Source organism: Neoarius graeffei, chromosome 1 (genome assembly GCF_027579695.1).
Source record: "Neoarius graeffei isolate fNeoGra1 chromosome 1, fNeoGra1.pri, whole genome shotgun sequence".
Taxonomy (NCBI): domain Eukaryota; kingdom Metazoa; phylum Chordata; class Actinopteri; order Siluriformes; family Ariidae; genus Neoarius; species Neoarius graeffei.
Window position 1 is genome coordinate 31,039,599 of NC_083569.1, and position 21,952 is coordinate 31,061,550.

Genomic DNA, 21,952 nt, shown 5'->3' on the forward strand with positions numbered 1-21,952 from the left:
CTCATGCCAACTTTCTAAGGGGAAACGTTTCATTGTCATTGCCTATTACATTTTAGTTAGCATTTCGAGATGCATTCAAAACTACGTTGTCACAGGCAGCCCTGTGCAGGGCTGACTAAATGGGTTTGTTTGAGTAACTTTCTCTCATAACTCACTCACTCACACAGACACACACACAAATGATACACTCACACACTCTCTCTAATACATAGTCTTCACACAGAACTAATAGCTCTACATTCTAATGTAATAATGCCAATACTTCAGGTAGCTGAGCAATACACTCAGTTCAGTTCAGTTTTGACTTTTATGTCAGACAAAACTCCACAGTTATGATGGCACAGTTTTAGAATTGTTGAAGTAAATGTGTTATGAGCCAAATTTACATTACAGGCAATAGTGAGGACACACTGTTTCAGAGAATGCATGCAAATGGATCTCAATTCAAGACAGCCAGATAGACTGATGCCTTTACATTACTGCTCAGAATGTCTCTACACAGACACTCACAAATAACACACAAACTCTGTCACTCTCTCGCTCTCTCTCTCACACACACACACACACACACACACACACTATTATTATAAGGTGTAATACTAAAGCTTACAATTCAGCAGTTCACACCCTTTCTGTCATGTGTATGCTGCAATGTAAATAATGCCAATACTTTAGGTAACTGGTACTTTAGGTATGTATACTCAGTTCAAGAGTTCACTACCTTTCTACTTTTATGTCAGATAAAACACCACAGTTATGGTGCCACGGTTGTAGAATTGTTAAAATAAATGTGTCCACCACCAAATCTATCCTTGGTTTGTTATTTATTTATTTAAGTTGTGCCGGGGGGGTGCTGTCAGCCATGCTTGACCTCGGTATTTGAAAAATCCTGGTTACGGCCCTGAAAGTGCAGCGAGTTGCTCAGTCAGACACAGAGAAGTGACATGAGTGAAAGCGACAAAGTGCAGCGAGTTGCTCAGTCAGACACAGAGAAGTGACATGAGTGAAAGCGACAAAGTGCAGCGAGTTGCTCATTCAAAGACAAAGAAGTGAACATGAGTGAAAGAGACAAAGTGCAGCGAGTTGCTCATTCAAAGTCAGAAAAGGGACATGAGTGAAAGCGACAAAGTGCAGCGAGTTGCTCATTCCAAGACAGAAGGGACATGAGTGAAGGAGAAAGTGCAGCGAGTTGCTCAGTCAAAGTCAAAAAAGGGACATGAGCGAAAGCAACAACGTTAGGGTTTTGCTGGGGATTGAACCCGGGTCGCTGGTGTAGTGATCCAGCAACCCCCACTAGGCCACCAGGGGAATGACTTGAGTGCAGAGGAGTGAGGCAAAAGTAGAGTAGAAAAAACAGTTTATTTACAATATACAAAATCCCAGGCAAAAACAAAAGTATAATCAAAACGCTCAGAAGATATACGAGAAAAAAAAATCCAAAAGTTCAAAGTCAAAACAAAAAGCCAAAGATAAGAAAAGAAAAGGCAAAAATCCAAATGCTCAGAAGATCCCAAAATGGTAAACACAAAGTCCAAAATGTCCACAAGAAAACAAAGTATAAAAGACCACAAAGACAAAGGCAAGGAACTTGGAACAGAGATCTCAGGTGATAACATAACAGCACAAAGACTCTGTGACTAGGGACCAAACTGAGGAAGTATTTATACACAGGGCAATTGGAACTAGGTGGGGCAGGAAATAAGGAACAGGTGAGGCAAAAGCACATGAAAACAAAGGCTGTCAAAACAAACACAAAACACAGAAAACAGTGGCGGCCTCTAGAGGCCAAAACAAACATGACAAGATAAAGCAATAACAGCGGCCTCTAGAGGCCAAAACAGTCCCCAGTCCTAACAGGGACCCCCCCCCCCCCCAAGGAGCGTCTCCTGACGTTCCCAGGGCGATCCAGATGGGCCGAATGGAAGTCCCGACAAAGTTCTTTGTCTAAAATGTCCCGGGCGGGGACCCAACAGCGTTCCTCAGGGCCATAGCCCTCCCAGTCGACAAGATATTGAAGCCCGCCACGGACCCGGCGGGAGTCCAGCAGACGGTGCACGGTGAACACAGTCTGACCCTGGAAGATGCGGGGGATTCCTAGGGGCAGGGGCATACGTGGACGACAGTACGGGCTGCAACAGGGAAACATGGAATGTGGGGTTGATCCTTATAGTCCGGGGCAGCTGGAGCCGGTAGGTGACAGGGTTCACCCTGCGCACAACCTTGAAGGGGCCAATGTAGCGAGGAGCAAGCTTGCGGTTCTCCACCTGCAGCGGAAGGTCCTTGGCGGACAGCCAAACCCGCTGCCCAGGGTGGAAAATGTGGGCAGGCCTTCTATGGTGGTTGGCCTGAGTCCGGTTGGCCCTGGAAGTCTGGATGAGGGTCCTCCTGACCTTGTTTCAGGTCTTGCGACACCGTCTCACGTACTGGTTGACCGAGGGCACCCCAGCGTCCTCCTCCTGTTCTGGAAACAGAGGTGGCTGGAACCCGAGCTGGCACTGGAACGGCGACAACCTGGTGGCAGATGACTGCAGGGTGTTGTGGGCGTACTCTGCCCATGGCAGCCAGGTGCTCCAAGATGTCGGGTTATCCATCGCCAGGCCTCGCAGGGTGGGTTCCAGGTCCTGGTTGAGCCTCTCGGTCTGGCCGTTGGACTGGGGGTGGAACCCAGAAGAGAGGCTGGCAGTGGCCCTGATGAGTTTGCAGAACCCACGCCACACTCGGGAGGAGAACTGGGGCCCTCGGTCTGAGACGATGTCCTGCGGGAGACCAAAGACTCGGAAGACATGGGTAAAAATAATTTTGGCTGTTTCAAGAGCAGAAGGAAGTTTGCACAGTGGTATGACACGGCAGGCTTTGGAGAATCTGTCGACAATGACCAAAATGACAGTGTTACCTTGTGAGTCGGGAAGACCCGTGATGAAGTCGACCGCCACATGGGACCAGGGACGCCGGGGAATAGGCAGAGGATGCAGGAGGCCCTGGGGATACTGTCGTGGGTTCTTGGTTCTGGTGCACACCTCACAGGACAGGACAAATGACCTCATTCCTTCTCCATGCTTGGCCACCAGAAGTGTCTTTTCAGGAAGTATAGGGTCCTCCGGGCTCCCGGGTGGGCGGTGAGAGGGGATGAATGACCCCACTGAAGAACCTTGGCCTGGGCTTGACGAGGGACGTACAGGAGGCCCAGTGGCCCCGTCCCAGGGCCGGGGTCCTGGCGTTGAGCTTGTCGGACGGCCTCCTCAACACCCCAGCGGACAGGGGCCACAATCTGAGACACAGGGATAATAGGCCCAACTTCACTCTCCCTGTTGTTGGGCGAGAATAACCTGGAGAGCGCGTCCGGTTTGGTGTTCTTAGAGCCAGGGCGGTACGATAGGGTGAAATTGAATCGGCTAAAGAACAAGGCCCACCTAACCTGTCGTGGATTCAGTCTCTTGGCTTGCTGGAGGTACTCCAGGTTCTTGTGGTCCGTCCAAACCAGGAATGGATGTTGTGCTCCTTCCAACCAGTGCCTCCACTCCTCAAGGGCCAGTTTGACTGCGAGCAGTTCCCGATCCCCCACATCATACCGGGACTCCGCAGGGCTCAGGCAGTGGGAGAAGTATGCACAGGGGTGCAACTTTCCCTCCGAATGTTGAGAGGGGACCGTGCCGACGCCACTGTCCGAGGCGTCCACCTCGATGATGAATGGTTGCGATGTGTCTGGGAGGACCAGGATGGGTGCCGTGCAGAAGCGGTGCTTGAGGTCCCTAAACACCTTTTCCGCCTGAGGAGACCAGACAAAAGATCCACCTTTCTTCTTGGTGAGGTCTGATATGGGCGCTGCTACAGAACTGAAGTTCCTGACAAACTTGCGGTAGAAGTTAGCAAACCCTAAGAACCGCTGAACTTCTTTAATGGACTTGGGAATGGGCCAGTCCCGGACAGCCAGGGTCTTGGCTGGATCCATCTGGAGTTGTCCCGTTCGTACAATAAAGCCCAGAAAGGAGACCTCGGGAACATGGAACTCACATTTCTGGGCTTTGGCAAACAGATTGTTCTGTAGCAACCTCTTGAGAACCTGGCGGACATGGTGGCGGTGCTCCTGCACGGTCTTGGAAAATATTAGGATGTCGTCGAGGTAGACGAAAACGTACTGATTGATCATATCCTTCAAGACGTCATTGATAAGGGCCTGAAACACTGCTGGCACATTGCCCTTCGGACTCACCATAACTTGGGACTCGTAGTGCCCAGAAGGGGTGTTAAAGGCAGTCTTCCACTCCTCTCCCTGGCGGATGAGGTGGTATGCATTCCGTAAGTCCAACTTGGTGAAGACAGTGGCGCCTTGGAGCAGATCGAACGCTGTGGACATCAGCGGAAGGGGATAGCGGTTGTGCACAGTGATCTTGTTCAGGCCCCTGTAATCAATACATGGCCGGAGCCCCCCATCCTTCTTGCCGACAAAGAAGCTGGCACCAGTGGGTGAGGTGGAGGGTCGAATGAACCCAGAGGCTAAGGTGTCCTTGATGTACTCCTCCATGGCCTTGCGTTCTGGCTGAGAGAGGGAAAACAGTCTGCCATGAGGAAGGGTAGCCCCAGGGAGCAAGTCGATGGCACAGTCGTAGGCACGGTGCGGAGGAAGAACGGCGGCCCTGCTCTTGCTAAACACTTCTTTCAGATCCCAGTACTCTGTGGGAACTTGAGATAACTCTGTGAGATCAGGAGGCTCAGCAGGAGACACAGGAGAGCTAGAGAGCAGACAAGAGGCATAGCATGCAGGACCCCATTCCACAACCTGGCTTGTTACCCAGTCTATATGAGGGTTATGGCGGGGAAGCCAAGGAAGGCCTAGAATCACCGGGAACTCTGGTGAATGAATCAGGTGCAGGGATATTTCTTCTTGGTGACCTTGGGACTGGAGAAAGACTGGAGAAGTAACTTGGGTGACTCTTCCATCACCTAAAGCTTGGCCATCCAGGGCAGACACAGACAGTGGGACTTCAAGAGGAGCAGTAGGGACATTGATTCTGCTGGCAAAGTGGACATCCATAAAGTTTCCAGCCGCCCCGGAGTCTAGCAAGGCCTGGCAAGAGTGGACGGACTCACCCCAGGAGATGGAGACCGGGATGTAGACTCCTTGACCAGGAAGTTCGAGAGAGAGGGTAGGCCCCGTCACAACCCTCCCTCGGCTGGACGGGGCGGTCCTTTTCCCGAGAGCTCGGGACATGATGCTCGGAAGTGGCTAGGCTTGCCACAGTAGATGCAACACTTGTCCCTCCTTATGCGCTCCCTCTCCGATGCGGAGAGGCGAGTACGGCCCAATTGGATGGGCTCTGGACAGTCACTGGAGGAGGTACATGGGCTCCATGTTGAGGCAGTGAAGCCGGGGAGGCTCAGGACTTGGCGGCGTTCTCTAATCCTGTTGTCAAGACAAAAGACCTGTGAAATCAGAGTTTCGAGGTCATTTGGGCATCCAATAGAGGCCAGGCCGTCTTTGATGGGGTCAGACAAACCATGGTGGAAGGCTGAAACCAGGGCAGCCTCGTTCCATCCGCTGACTGCTGCGAGCGTCCGGAACGAGATGGCGTAGTCTGCGACGCTTCCTCCTTGCCGGACGGACATGAGCTTCCTGGCTGCATCCTTACTGGTGTCTGCCTGATCGAAGACTCTCCTCCATAAACAGCTTGAAATCAGAGCACTCGGATCCCTGTCTCTGCCAGATAGCTGTTGCCCAAGCCCGTGCCTTATCAGCTAACAGGGTTATAATGAAGGCAATCTTGCGGCGATCCGTAGCATAGGTGGTAGGCTGGAGCTCAAAGCTGAGTTGGCACTGGGTAAGGAACTCCCGGCACTCACCGTGCTTGCCGTCATACCTCTGTGGTGCAGGAAGGCAGGGCTCACGAGGTGAAGAGGGCAGCGTCGCAGGAGGCACTGGAGCAGATGGTGGAGCAGGATCAGGAGATGGGGTCAGCTGTGCCAGGGCTTTCCCAATTTGCTGAAGCAGTACCTCGTGGCGAGCAAGGGTCTCACGTTGGCTTGCAAGAGTCCGTCCCGGAGTGTCCATGGTAGAGCCAAGGCGTGTGAACGCGGCCATCATTTCCTGAAGATTAGCCTGGTAGACAGTTGAAGAAGCCTCTGCTGAGTCGGTCATGATGTAGTCTTTCTGTTAGAGTTTTGCTGGGGATCGAACCCGGGTCGCTGGTGTAGTGATCCAGCTAACCTCCACTAGGCCACCAGGGGAATGACTCAAGTGCAGAGGAGTGAGGCAAAAGTAGAGTAGAAAAAACAGTTTATTTACAATATACAAAATCCCAGGCAAAAACAAAAGTATAATCCAAACGCTCAGAAGATATACGAGAAAAATAAAAAATCCAAAAGTTCAAAGTCAAAACAAAAAGCCAAAGATAAGAAAAGGCAAAAATCCAAATGCTCAGAAGATCCCAAAATGGTAAACACAAAGTCCAAAATATCCACAAGAAAGCAAAGTACAAAAGACCACAAAGACAAAGGCAAGGAACTTGGAACAGAGATCTCAGGAGATAACATAACAGCACAAAGACTCTGTGAATAGGGACCAAACTGAGGAAGTATTTATACACAGGGCAATTAGAACTAGGTGGGGCAGGAAATAAGGAACAGGTGAGGCAAAAGCACATGAAAACAAAGGCTGTCAAAACAAACACAAAACACAGAAAACAGTGGCGGCCTCTAGAGGCCAAAACAAACATGACAAGAAAAACCAATAACAGCGGCCTCCAGAGGCCAAAACAGTCCCCAGTCCTAACAGACAAAGTGCAGCGAGTTGCTCATTCAAAGACAGAGAAGGGACATGATTGAAAGCGACAAAGTGCAGCGAGTTGCTCATTCAAAGACAGAAGAGACATGAGTGAATTAGAAAGTGCAGTGAGTTGCTTATTCAAAGACAGATGGGACATGAGTGAAGGAGGAAGTGCAGTTAGTTGCTCATTCAAAGACAGAGAAGGGACATAAGTGAAGGAGAAAGTGCAGCGAGTTGCTCATTCAAAGACAGAGAAGGGACATGAGTGAAGGAGAAAGTGCAGCGAGTTGCTCATTCAAAGACAGAGAAGGGACATGAGTGAAGGAGAAAGTGCAGCGATTTGCTCATTCAAAGACAGAAGTGAACATGAGTGAAAGCGACAAAGTGCAGCGAGTTGCTCATTCAACGGCAGAGAAGGGACATGAGTGAAGGAGAAAGTGCAGCGAGTTGCTCATTCAAAGACAGAGAAGGGACATAAGTGAAAGAGAAAGTGCAGCGAGTTGCTCATTCAACGGCAGAGAAGGGACATGAGTGAAGGAGAAAGTGCAGCGAGTTGCTCATTCAAAGACAGAGAAGGGACATGAGTCAAGGAGACAAAGTGCAGTGAGTTGCTCATTCAAAGACAGAAGGTACATGAGTGAAGTAGAAAGTGAAGCGAGTTGCTTATTCAAAAACAGATGGGACATGAATAAAGGAGAAAGTGCAGTGAGTTGCTCATTCAAAGACAGAGAAGGGACATGAGTCAAGGAGAAAGTGCAGCAAGTTGCTCATTCAAGACAGAGCAGGGACATGAGTGAAGGAGAAAGTGCAGCGAGTTGCTCATTCAAAGACAGAAGGGACATGAGTGAAGTAGAAAGTGAAGCGAGTTGCTCATTCAAAAACAGATGGGACATGAATAAAGGAGAAAGTGCAGTGAGTTGCTCATTCAAAGACAGAGAAGGGACATGAATAAAGGAGAAAGTGCAGTGAGTTGCTCGTTCAAAGACACAGAACGGACATGAGTGAAGGAGAAAGTGCAGCGAGTTGCTCATTCAAAGACAGAGATGGGACATGAGTGAAGGACAAAGTGCAGCTACTTGCTCATTCAAAGACATAGAAGGGACATGAGTGAAGGAGAAAGTGCAGTTAGTTGCTCATTCAAAGACAGAGAAGGTACATGAGTGAAGAAGAAAGTGCAGTGAGTTGCTCATTCAAAGGCGGAGAAGGAACATGAGTGAAGGAGCAAGTGCAGCGAGTTGCTCATTCAAAGACAGAGAAGGGACATGAGTGAAGGAGCAAGTGCAGCTAGTTGCTTATTCAAAGACAGAGATGGGACGTGAGTGAATGAGAAAGTGCAGTGAGTTGCTCATTCAAAGACAGAGATGGGACGTGAGTGAATGAGAGTGCAGCAAGTTGCTCATTCAAAGACAGATGGGACATGAGTGAAGGAGAAACTGCAGCGAATTGCTCATTTAAAGACTGAGATGGGACTTGAGTGAAGAAGAAAGTGCAGTGAGCTGCTCATTTAAAGACAGAGAAGGGACATGAGTGAAGAAGAAAGTGCAGTGAGTTGCTCATTCAAAGGCGGAGAAGGAACATGAGTGAAGGAGCAAGTGCAGCGAGTTGCTCATTCAAAGACAGAGAAGGGACATGAGTGAAGGAGCAAGTGCAGCTAGTTGCTCATTCAAAGACAGAGAAGGGACATGAGTGAAGGAGAAAGTGCAGTGAGTTGCTCATTCAAAGACAGAGATGGGACGTGAGTGAATGAGAAAGTGCAGCAAGTTGCTCATTCAAAGACAGATGGGACATGAGTGAAGGAGAAACTGCAGCGAATTGCTCATTTAAAGACTGAGATGGGACTTGAGTGAAGAAGAAAGTGCAGTGAGCTGCTCATTCAAAGACAGAGATCTGACATGAGTGAATGAGAGTGCAGCGAGTTGCTCATTCAAAGACAGAAGGGACATGAGTGAAGGAGAAAGTGCAGCGAGTTGCTCATTCAAAGACAGATGGGACATGAGTGAAAGAGAAAGTGCAGTGAGTTGCTCATTTAAAGACTGAGATGGGACCTGAGTGAAGAAGAAAGTGCAGTGAGCTGCTCATTCAAAGACAGAGAAGGGATATGGTGAAAGAGACAAAGTGCAGTGAGCTGCTCATTCAAAGACAGAGAAGGGATATGGTGAAAGAGACAAAGTGCAGCGATGTGCTCAGTCAAAGGGAGAGAAGGGACATGAGTGAAAGTGAGAAAGTGCAGCGAGGTGCTCAAAGACAGAGACTGGGCATGAGTGAATGAGAGTGCAGAGAGTTGCTCATTCAAAGACAGAGATGGGACATGAGTGAAGGAGAAAGTGCAGTGAGTTGCTCATTTAAAGACAGAGATGGGAAATGAGTGAAGGAGAAAGTGCAGTGAGTTGCTCATTTAAAGACAGAGATGGGAAATGAGTGAAGGAGAAAGTGCAGTGAGTTGCTCATTTAAAGACAGAGATGGGACATGAGTGAAGGAGAAAGTGCAGTGAGTTGCTCATTTAAAGACAGAGATGGGACATGAGTGAAGGAGAAAGTGCAGCGAGTTGCTCATTCAAAGACAGAGATGGGAAATGAGTGAAGGAGAAAGTGCAGTGAGTTGCTCATTTAAAGACAGAGATGGGACTTGAGTGAAGAAGAAAATGCAGTGAGTTGCTCATTCAAAGACAGAGAAGGGATATGTTGAAAGAGACAAAGTGCAGCGATGTGCTCAGTCAAAGGCAGAGAAGGGATATGAGTGAAAGCGAGAAAGTGCAGCGAGGTGCTCAAAGACAGAGATGGGACACGAGTGAATGAGAGTGCAGCGAGTTGCTCATTCAAAGACAGAGATGGGACATGAGTGAAGGAGAAAGTGCAGTGAGTTGCTCATTCAAAGACAGAGATGGGACATGAGTGAAGGAGAAAGTGCAGCGAGTTGCTCATTCAAAGACAGAGATGGGACGTGAGTGAATGAGAAAGTGCAGCAAGTTGCTCATTCAAAGACAGAGATGGGACATGAGTGAAGGAGAAAGTGCAGCAAGTTGCTCATTCAAAGACAGATGGGACATGAGTGAAGGAGAAACTGCAGCGAATTGCTCATTTAAAGACTGAGATGGGACTTGAGTGAAGAAGAAAGTGCAGTGAGCTGCTCATTCAAAGACAGAGATCTGACATGAGTGAATGAGAGTGCAGCGAATTGCTCATTCAAAGACAGAAGGGACATGAGTGAAGGAGAAAGTGCAGCGAGTTGCTCATTCAAAGACAGAAGGGACATGAGTGAAGGAGAAAGTGCAGTGAGTTGCTCATTCAAAGACAGAGATGGGAAATGAGTGAAGGAGAAAGTGCAGTGAGTTGCTCATTCAAAGACAGAGAAGGGATACGGTGAAAGAGACAAAGTGCAGCGAGGTGCTCAGTCAAAGGAAGAGAAGGGACATGAGTGATAGCGAGAAAGTGCAGCGAGGTGCTCATTCAAAGACAGAAGGGACATGAGTGAAGGAGAAAGTGCAGTGAGTTGCTCATTCATAGACAGAGAAGGGACATGAGTGAAGGAGAAAGTGCAGGGAGTTGCTCATTCAAAGACAGAGAAGGGAGATGAGTGAAGGAGAAAGTGCAGCGAGTTGCTCATTCAAAGACAGAAGGGACATGAGTGAAGGAGAAAGTCCAGCGAGTTGCTCATTCAAAGACAGAGAAGGGACATGAATGAAGAAGAAAGTGCAGCGAGTTGCTCATTCAAAGACAGAGAAGGCACATGAGTGAATGAGAAAGTGCAGCGAGTTGCTCATTCAAAGACAGAGATGGGACATGAGTGAAGGAGACAGTCGAGCGATTTGCTCATTCAAAGACAGAGAAGGGACATGAATGAAGAAGAAAGTGCAGTGAGTTGCTCATTCAAAGACAGAGATGGGACATCAGTGAATGAGAAAGTGCAGCGATTTGCTCATTCAAAGACAGAGATGGGCCATGAGTGAAGGAGAAAGTGCAGTTAGTTGCTCATTTAAAGACAGAGATGGGACTTGAGTGAAGAAGAAAGTGCAGTGAGTTGTTCAATCAAAGACAGAGAAGGGATATGGTGAAAGAGACAAAGTGCTGCGAGGTGCTCAAAGACAGAGAAGGGACATGAGTGAAGGAGAAAGTGCAGTGAGTTGCTCATTCAATGACAGAGAAGGGACATGAGTGAAGGAGAAAGTGCAGCGAGTTGCTCATTCAAAGACAGAAGGGACCTGATTGAAGGAGAAAGTGCAGTGAGTTGCTCATTCAAAGAGAGAGAAGGGACATGAGTGAAGGAGAAAGTGCAGCGAGTTGCTCATTCAAAGACAGATGGGACATGAGTGAAGGAGAAAGTGCAGTGAGTTGCTCATTTAAAGACTGAGATGGGACTTGAGTGAAGAAGAAAGTGCAGTGATGTGCTCAGTCAAAGGCAGAGAAGGGATATGAGTGAAAGCGAGAAAGTGCAGCTAGGTGCTCAAAGACAGAGATGGGGCATGAGTGAATGAGAGTGCAGCGAGTTGCTCATTCAAAGACAGAAGGGGCATGAGTGAAGTAGAAAGTGAAGCGAGTTGCTCATTCAAAAACAGATGGGACATGAATAAAGGAGAAAGTGCAGTGAGTTGCTCTTTTAAAGACAGAAGCTATATGAGTGAAGGAGAAAGTGCAGCAAGTTGCTCATTCAAAGACAGAGATGGGACATGAGTGAAGGAGAGTGCAGTGAGTTGCTCGTTCAAAGACAGAGAACGGACATGAGTGAAGGACAAAGTGCAGCTAGTTGCTCATTCAAAGACAGAGAAGGGACATGAGTGAAGCAGAAAGTGCAGCGAGTTGCTCATTCATATCCAGAGAAGGGACATAAGTGAAGGAGAAAGTGCAGTTAGTTGCTCATTCAAAGACAGAGAAGGGACATGAGTGAAGAAGAAAGTGCAGCTAGTTGCTCATTCAACGACAGAGAAGTGAACATGAGTGAAGATGAAAGTGCAGTGAGTTGCTCATTCAAAGTCAGAGATGGGACATGAGTGAAGATGAAAGTGCAGTGAGTTGCTCATTCAAAGACATAGAAGGGACATGAGTGAAGATGAAAGTGCAGTGAGTTGCTCATTCAAAGACAGAGATGGGACATGAGTGAAGGAGAAAGTGCAGTGAGTTGCTCATTCAAAGACAGAGATGGGACATGAGTGAAGGAGAAAGTGCAGCTAGGTGCTCAAAGACAGAGATGGGGCATGAGTGAATGAGAGTGCAGCGAGTTGCTCATTCAAAGACAGAGATGGGAAATGAGTGGAGAAAGTGCAGTGAGTTTCTCATTTAAAGACAGAGAAGGGTTATGGTGAAAGAGACAAAGTGCAGCGATGTGCTCAGTCCAAGGCAGAGAAGGGACATGAGTGAAAGCGAGAAAGTGCAGCGAGGTGCTCAAAGACAGAGATGGGACATGAGTGAAGGAGAAAGTGCAGCGAGTTGCTCATTCAAAGACAGAAGGGACATGAGTGAAGGAGAAAGTGCAGTGAGTTGCTCATTCAAAGACAGAGAAGGGACATGAGTGAAGGAGAAAGTGCAGCGAGTTGCTCATTTAAAGACAGAAGGGACATGAGTGAAGGAGAAAGTCCAGCGAGTTGCTCATTCAAAGACAGAGAAGGCACATGAGTGAAGGAGAAAGTCCAGCGAGTTGCTCATTCAAAGACAGAGAAGGCACATGAATGAAGAAGAAAGTGCAGTGAGTTGCTCATTCAAAGACAGAGAAGGGACATGAGTGAATGAGAGTGCAGCGAGTTGCTCATTCATAGACAGAGAAGGGACATGAGTGAAGAAGCAAGTGCAGTGAGTTGCTCATTCAAAGACAGAGAAGGGATATGGTGAAAGAGACAATGTGCTGCGAGGTGCTCAAAGACAGAGATGGGACATGAGTGAAGGAGAAAGTGCAGTGAGTTGCTCATTCAAAGACAGAGAAGGGACATGAGTGATGGAAACTAAGTGCAACGTGTTGCTCATTCAAAGACAGAGAAGGGATATGAGTGAAAGCGAGAAAGTGCAGCGAGGTGCTCAGTCAAAGACAGAGATGGGACATGAGTGAAGGAGAAAGTGCAGTGAGTTGCTCATTTAAAGACAGAAGGGACATGAGTGAAGGAGAAAGTCCAGCGAGTTGCTCATTCAAAGACAGAGATGGCACATGAGTGAAGGAGAAAGTCCAGCGAGTTGCTCATTCAAAGACAGAGAAGGGACATGAATGAAGAAGAAAGTGCAGTGAGTTGCTCATTCAAAGACAGAGATGGGACATGAGTGAATGAGAAAGTGCAGCGAGTTGCTCATTCATAGACAGAGAAGGGACATCAGTGAAGAAGCAAGTGCAGTGAGTTGCTCATTCAAAGACAGAGAAGGGACATGAGTGATGGAAACTAAGTGCAGCGAGTTGCTCATTCAAAGACAGAGAAGGGATATGGTGAAAGAGACAATGTGCTGCGAGGTGCTCAAAGACAGAGATGGGACATGAGTGAAGGAGAAAGTGCAGTGAGTTGCTCATTCAAAGACAGAGAAGGGACATGAGTGATGGAAACTAAGTGCAGCGAGTTGCTCATTCAAAGACAGAGAAGGGATATGGTGAAAGAGACAATGTGCAGCGATGTGCTCAGTCAAAAGCAGAGAAGGGACATGAGTGAAAGCGAGAAAGTGCAGCGAGTTGCTCCAAGACAGAGATGGGACATGAGTGAATGAGAGTGCAGCGAGTTGCTCATTCAAAGACAGAGATGGGACATGAGTGAAGGAGAAACTGCAGTTAGTTGCTCATTCAAAGACAGAAATTGGACATGAGTGAATGAGAGTGCAGCGAGTTGCTCATTCAAAGACAGAGATGGCACATGAGTGAAGGAGAAAGTGCAGCGAGTTGCTCATTCAAAGACAGAAGGGACATGAGTGAAGGAGAAAGTGCAGTGAGTTGCTCATTCAAAGACAGAAATTGGACATGAGTGAATGAGAGTGCAGCGAGTTGCTCATTCAAAGACAGAGATGGCACATGAGTGAAGGAGAAACTGCAGTTAGTTGCTCATTCAAAGACAGATGGGACATGAGAGAAGGAGAAAGTACAGCGAGTTGCTCATTCAAAGACAGAAGGGACATGAGTGAAGGAGACAGTGCAGCGAGTTGTTCATTCAAAGACAGAGAAGCTACATGAGTGAAGGAGAAAGTGCAGTGAGTTGCTCATTCAAAGACAGAGAAGCTACATGAGTGAAGGAGAAAGTGCAGCAAGTTGCTCATTCAAAGACAGATGGGATATGAGTGAAGGAGAAAGTGCAGTGAGTTGCTCATTCAAAGACAGAGAAGGGTTATGGTGAAAGGGACAAAGTGCAGCGATGTGCTCAGTCAAAGGCAGAGATGGGATATGAGTGAAAGCGAGAAAGTGCAGCGAGGTGCTCAAAGACAGAGATGGGACATGAGTGAATGAGAGTGCAGCAAGTTGCTCATTCAAAGACAGAGATGGGACATGAGTGAAGGAGAAAGTGCAGTGAGTTGCTCATTTAAAGACAGAGATGGGACTTGAGTGAAGAAGAAAGTGCAGTGAGTTGCTCATTCAAAGACAGAGAAGGGACATGAGTGAAGGAGAAAGTGCAGCGAGTTGCTCATTTAAAGACAGAAGGGACATGAGTGAAGGAGAAAGTCCAGCGAGTTGCTCATTCAAAGACAGAGAAGGCACATGAGTGAAGGAGAAAGTGCAGCGAGTTGCTCATTTAAAGACAGAAGGGACATGAGTGAAGGAGAAAGTCCAGCGAGTTGCTCATTCAAAGACAGAGAAGGCACATGAGTGAAGGAGAAAGTGCAGCGAGTTGCTCATTTAAAGACAGAAGGCACATGAGTGAAGGAGAAAGTGCAGCGAGTTGCTCATTTAAAGACAGAAGGGACATGAGTAAAGGAGAAAGTCCAGCGAGTTGCTCATTCAAAGACAGAGAAGGCACATGAGTGAAGGAGAAAGTCCAGCGAGTTGCTCATTTAAAGACAGAAGGCACATGAGTGAAGGAGAAAGTCCAGCGAGTTGCTCATTCAAAGACAGAGAAGGCACATGAGTGAAGGAGAAAGTGCAGTGAGTTGCTCATTCAAAGACAGAGAAGGGTTATGGTGAAAGGGACAAAGTGCAGCGATGTGCTCAGTCAAAAGCAGAGAAGGGACATGAGTGAAAGCGAGAAAGTGCAGCGCAGTGCTCCAAGACAGAGATGGGACATGAGTGAATCAGAGTGCAGCGAGTTGCTCATTCAAAGACAGAGATGGGACATGAGTGAAGGAGAAACTGCAGTTAGTTGCTCATTCAAAGACAGAGATGGGACATGAGTGAAGGAGAAAGTGCAGCTAGTTGCTCATTCAAAGACAGAAGGGACATGAGTGAAGGAGAAAGTGCAGTGAGTTGCTCATTCAAAGACAGAAATTGGACATGAGTGAAAGAGAGTGCAGCGAGTTGCTCATTCAAAGACAGAGATGGGAAATGAGTGAAGGAGAAAGTGCAGTGAGTTGCTCATTTAAAGACAAAGATGGGACTTGAGTGAAGAAGAAAGTGCAGTGAGTTGCTCATTCAAAGACAGAGAAGGGATATGGTTGAAAGAGACAAAGTGCAGCGATGTGCTCAGTCAAAGGCAGAGAAGGGATATGAGTGAAAGCGAGAAAGTGCAGCGAGGTGCTCAAAGACAGAGATGGGACATGAGTGAATGAGTGCAGCGAGTTGCTCATTCAAAGACAGATGGGACATGAGTGAAGGAGAAAGTGCAGTGAGTTGCTCATTTAAAGACAGAGATGGGATTTGAGTGAAGAAGAAAGCGCAGTGAGTTGCTCATTCAAAGACAGAGAAGGGTTATGGTGAAAGAGACAAAGTGCAGCGATGTGCTCAGTCAAAGGCAGAGAATGGACATGGGTGAAAGCGAGAAAGTGCAGCGAGGTGCTCCACGACAGAGATGGGACATGAGTGAATGAGAGTGCAGCGAGTTGCTCATTCAAAGACAGAGATGGGACATGAGTGAAGGAGAAAGTGCAGTGAGTTGCTCATTTAAAGACAGAGATGGGACTTGAGTGAAGAAGAAAGTGCAGTGAGTTGCTCATTCAAAGACAGAGAAGGGATATGGTGAAAGAGACAAAGTGCTGCGAGGTGCTCATTCAAAGACAGAGAAGGGACATGAATGAAGAAGAAAGTCCAGCGAGTTGCTCATTCAAAGACAGAGAAGGTACATGAATGAAGAAGAAAGTGCAGTGAGTTGCTAATTCAAAGACGGGACATGAGTGAAGGAGAAAGTGCAGTGAGTTGCTCATTCAAAGACAGAGAAGGGACATGAGTGTAGGAGAAAGTGCAGTGAGTTGCTCATTTAAAGACACAGATGGGACATGAGTGAAGGAGAAAGTGCAGTGAGTTGCTCATTCAAAGACAGAGAAGGGACATGAGTGATGGAAACTAAGTGCAACGAGTTGCTCATTCAAAGACAGAGAAGCTACATGAGTGAAGGAGAAAGTGCAGTGAGTTGCTCATTCAAAGACAGAGAAGGGACATGAGTGATGGAAACTAAGTGCAACGAGTTGCTCATTCAAAGACAGAGAAGCTACATGAGTGAAGGAGAAAGTGCAGCGAGTTGCTCATTCAAAGACAGAGATGGGACATGAGTGAAGGAGAAAGTGCAGTGACTTGCTCATTCATAGACAGAGAAGGGACATGAGTGAAGACGAAAGTGCAGTTTGTTGCTCATTCAAAGACAGAGATGGGACATGTGTGAAGGAGAAAGTGTAGTGAGTTGCTCATTCAAAGACAGAGAAGGGACATGAGTGAAGAAGAAAGTGCAGTGAGTTGCTCATTCAAAGACAGAGAACGGACCTGATTGCAGGATAAAGTGCAGCTAGTTGTTCATTCAACGACAGAGGAGTGAACATCAGTGAATGCGACAAAGTGCAGCGAGTTGCTCAGTCAAAAAGACAGAAGTGAACATGAGTGAAAGCAAAAAAGTGCAGCGAGGTGCTCAGTCAAAGACAGAGAAAGGACATGCGTGAAGGAGACAAAGTACAGCGAGTTGCTCATTCAAAGACAGAAGGGACATGAGTGAAGGAGAAAGTGCCGCGAGTTGTTCATTCAAAGACAGAAGGGACATGAGTGAAGGAGAAACTGCAGTGAGTTGCTCATTCAAAGAGAGATAAGGGACATGAGTGAAGGAGAAACTGCAGCGAGTTGCTCATTCAAAGACAGAAGGGACATGAGTGAAGGAGAAAGTGCAGCGAGTTGCTCATTCAAAGACAGAGATGGGACATGAGTGAAGGAGATAGTGCAGCGAGTTGTTCATTCAAAGAGAGAGAAGGGACATGAGTGAAGGAGCAAAGTGCATTGGGTTGCTCATTCAACGACAGAAGGGACATGAGCGAAGGAGAAAGTGCAGTGAGTTGCTCATTCAAAGACAGAGAAGGGACATGAGTGAAGGAGAAAGTGCATCTAGTTGCTCATTCAAAGACAGAGAAGCTATATGAGTGAAGGAGAAAGTGCAGCGAATTGCTCATTCAAAGACAGAGAAGCTACATGCGTGAAGGAGAAAGTGCAGTGCGTTGCTCATTCAAAGAGAGATAAGGGACATGAGTGAAGGAGAAACTGCAGCGAGTTGCTCATTCAAAGACAGAGAAGGGACATGAGTGAAGGAGAAAGTGCAGCGAGTTGCTCATTCAAAGACAGAAGGGACATGAGTGAAGGAGAAAGTGCAGTGAGTTGCTCATTCAAAGACAGAGAATGGACAAGAGTGAAAACGACAAAGTGCAGTGAGTTGCTCATTCAGAGAAAGAGAAGCTATATGAGTGAAGGAGAAAGTTCAGCGAATTGCACATTCAAAGACAGAGAAGGGACATGAGTGAAGGAGAAAGTGCATCTAGTTGCTCATTCAAAGACAGAGAAGCTATATGAGTGAAGGAGAAAGTGCAGCGAATTGCTCATTCAAAGACAGAGAAGCTACATGAGTGAAGGAGAAAGTGCAGTGCGTTGCTCATTCAAAGAGAGATAAGGGACATGAGTGAAGGAGAAACTGCAGCGAGTTGCTCATTCAAAGACAGGGAAGGGACATGAGTGAAGGAGAAAGTGCAGCGAGTTGCTCATTCAAAGAGAGAGAAGGGACATGAGTGAAGGAGCAAAGTGCATTGGGTTGCTCATTCAAAGACAGAAGGGACATGAGTGAAGGAGAAAGTGCAGTGAGTTGCTCATTCAAAGACAGAGAAGGGACATGAGTGAAGGAGAAAGTGCAGCTAGTTGCTCATTCAAAGACAGAGAATGGACAAGAGTGAAAACGACAAAGTGCAGCGAGTTGCTCATTCAAAGACAGAGAAGCTACATGAGTGAAGGAGAAAGTGCAGCAAATTGCTCATTCAAAGACAGAGAAGGGACATGAGTGAAGGAGAAAGTGCAGTGAGTTGCTCATTCATAGACAGAGAATGGACAAGAGTGAAGGAGAAAGTGCAGCTAGTTGCTCATTCAAAGACAGAGAATGGACAAGAGTGAAAACGACAAAGTGCATCGAGTTGCTCGTTCAAGGACAGAGAAGGGACATGAGTGAAGGAGAAAGTGCAGCGAGTTGCTCATTCAAAGACAGAAGGGACATGAGTGAAGGAGAAAGTGCAGCGAGTTGCTCATTCAAAGACAGAGAACAGACATGAGTGAAGGAGAAAGTGCAGCGAGTTGCTCATTCAATGACAGAAGGGACATGAGTGAAGGAGAAAGTGCAGCGAGTTGCTCATTCAAAGACAGAAGTGACATGAGTGAAGGAGAACGTGCAGTGAGTTGCTCATTAATAGACAGAGACGGGACATGAGTGAAGGAGAAAGTGCAGTGAGTTGCTCATTCAAAGACAGAGACGGGACTTGAGTGAAGGAGAAAGTGCAGTGAGTTGCTCATTCAAAGACAGAGACGGGACATGAGTGAAGGAGAAAGTGCAGTGAGTTGCTCATTCAAAGACAGAGACGGGACATGAGTGAAGGAGAAAGTGCAGTGAGTTGCTCATTCAACGACAGAGACGGGACATGAGTGAAGAAGAAAGTGCAGTGAGTTGCTCATTAATAGACAGAGAAGGGACATGAGTGAAGGAGAAAGTGCAGTGAGTTGCTCATTAATAGACAGAGACGGGACATGAGTGAAGGAGAAAGTGCAGTGAGTTGCTCATTAATAGACAGAGAAGGGACATGAGTGAAGGAGAACGTGCAGTGAGTTGCTCATTCAAAGACAGAGACGGGACATGAGTGAAGAAGAAAGTGCAGTGAGTTGCTCATTAATAGACAGAGAAGGGACATGAGTGAAGGAGAACGTGCAGTGAGTTGCTCATTAATAGACAGAGACGGGACATGAGTGAAGGAGAAAGTGCAGTGAGTTGCTCATTCAAAGACAGAGACGGGACATGAGTGAAGGAGAAAGTGCAGTGAGTTGCTCATTCAAAGACAGAAGTGACATGAGCGAAGGAGAAAGTGCAGTGAGTTGCTCATTCAAAGACAGAGACGGGACATGAGTGAAGGAGAAAGTGCAGTGAGTTGCTCATTCGAAGACAGAGACGGGACATGAGTGAAGAAGAAAGTGCAGTGAGTTGCTCATTAATAGACAGAGAAGGGACATGAGCGAAGGAGAAAGTGCAGTGAGTTGCTCATTCAAAGACAGAGACGGGACATGAGTGAAGGAGAAAGTGCAGCGAGTTGCTCATTCAAAGACAGAGACGGGACATGAGTGAAGAAGAAAGTGCAGTGAGTTGCTCATTAATAGACAGAGAAGGGACATGAGCGAAGGAGAAAGTGCAGTGAGTTGCTCATTAATAGACAGAGAAGTGAAGACATGACATGACAAGACATGAGTGAAGATGAAAGTGCAACGAGTTGCTCATTCAAACACAGAGAAGCTAATCTTGTCACTTGTCACTCATGACTTCATGTCATGAAGGAGAAAGTGCAGTGAGTTGCTCATTCAAAGACAGAGAAGGGACATGAGTGAAGGAGAAAGTGCAGTGAGTTGCTCATTCAAAGACAGAGATGGGACATGAGTGAAGAAGAAAGTGCAGCGAGTTGCTCATTCATATACAGAGACGGGACATGAGTGAAGGAGAAAGTGCAGTGAGTTGCTCATTCAAAAACAGAGAAGGGACATGAGTGAAGAAGAAAGCGCAGTGAGTTGCTCTTTCAAAAACAGAGATGGGACCTGAGTGACGGAGAAAGTGCAGCAAGTTGCTCATTCATAGACAGAGAAGGGACATGAGTGAAGGAGAAAGTGCAGCGAGTTGCTCATTCAAAGATAGAATGGACATGAGTGAAGGAGAAAGTGCAGCGAGTTGCTCATTCAAAGAGCAAAGGGACATTAGTGAAAGAGAAAGTGCAGTGAGTTTCTCATTCAAAGGCAGAGAAGGGACATGAGTGAAGGAGAAAGTGCAGTGAGTTGCTCAGTCAAAAACAGAGAAGTGAACATGAGTGAAGGAGAAAGTGCAACGAGTTGCTCATTCAAAGACCGAGAAGTGAACATGAGTGAAAGCGACAGAGTGCAGCGAGTTGCTCAGTCAAAAACAGAGAAGTGAACATGAGTGAAGGAGAAAGTGCAACGAGTTGCTCATTCAAAGACCGAGAAGTGAACATGAGTGAAAGCGACAAAGTGCAGCGAGTTGCTCAGTCAGAGACAGAGAGGGGACATGAGTGAAAGGGGCAAAGTGCAGCAAGTTGCTCATTCAAAGACAGAGAAGGGACATGAGTGAAAGCAACAAAGTGCAGCGAGTTGCTCAGTCAAAGACAGAGAAGGGACATGAGTGAAAGCAACAAAGTGCAGCGAGTTGCTCAATCAAAGACAGAGACGGGACATGAGTGAAAGCGACAAAGTGCAGCGAGTTGCTCATTCAAATAGAGACAAGGGACATGAGTGAAAGCGACACAGTGCAGCGAGTTGCTCAGTCAATGACAGAGAAGGGACATGAGTGAAAGCAACAAAGTGCAGCGACTTGCTCAATCAAAGACAGAGACGGGACATGAGTGAAAGCGATAAAGTGCAGCGAGTTGCTCAGTCAAAGACAGAGAAGTGAACCTGAGTGAAAGCGACAGAGTGCATCGAGCCACTCATTCAAAGACAGAGAAGGTACATGAGTGAAAGCGACAACGTGCAGCGAGTTGCTCAGTCAAGGACAGAGGAGGGACATGAGTGAAAGCGACAACGTGCAGCGAGTTGCTCATTCATAGACAGAGAATGGATTTGAGTGAAAGCTACAACGTGCAGTGAGTTGCTCAGTCAAATTCAGAGAAGGGACATGAGTGAAAGAGACAAAGTGCACCAAGTTGCTCATTCATAGACAGAAGGGACATGCGTGAAGGAGAAAGTGCAGCAAGTTGCTCATTCAAAAACCGAGAAGCGACATGAGTGAAGGAGAAAGTGCAGCGAGTTGCTCATTCAAAGACAGAAGGGACATGCGTGAACGAGAAAGTGCATCGAGGTGCGCAGTCAAAGACAGAGAAGGGACATGAGTGAAAGAGAAAAAGTGCAGCGAGTTGCTCATTCAAAGACAGAGAAGGGACATTAGTGCAGGAGAATGTGCAGCGAGTTGCTCATTCAACGACAGAGAAGTAAACATGAGTGAAGGAGAAAGTGCAGCGAGTTGCTCAGTCAAAGACAGAGAAGGGACATGAGTGCAGGAGAATGTGCAGCGAGTTGCTCATTCAAAGACAGAGAAGGGACATGAGTGTAATTGACAAAGTGTAGCGAGGTGCTCAGTCAAAGACAGAGAAGGGACATGAGTGAAGGAGACAGTGCAGCGAGTTGCTCAGTCAAAGACAGAAGGGACATGAGTGAAAGCGACAAGTGCAACGAGTTGCTCAGTCAAAGACAGAGGAGGGACATGAGTGAAGGAGAAAGTGCAGTGAGTTGCTCATTCAAAGACAGAAGTGAACATGAGTGAAAGCGACAAAGTGCAACGAGGTGCTCTGTCAAAGACAGAAGTGAACATGAGTGAAAGCGACAGTGCAGCGAGGTGCTCAGTCAACGACAGAGAAGGGACATGAGTGAAGGAGAAAGTGCAGTGAGTTGCTCATTCAAAGACAGAGATGTGACATGAGTGAAGGAGACAATGTACAACGAGTTGCTCATTCAAAGACCGAAGGGACATGAGTGATGGAGACTAAGTGCAACGAGTTGCTCATTCAAAGACAGAGAACGGACAAGAGTGAAGGAGAAAGTGCAGCGAGTTGCTCATTCAAAGACAGAGAAGCTACATGAGTGAAGGAGAAAGTGCAGCA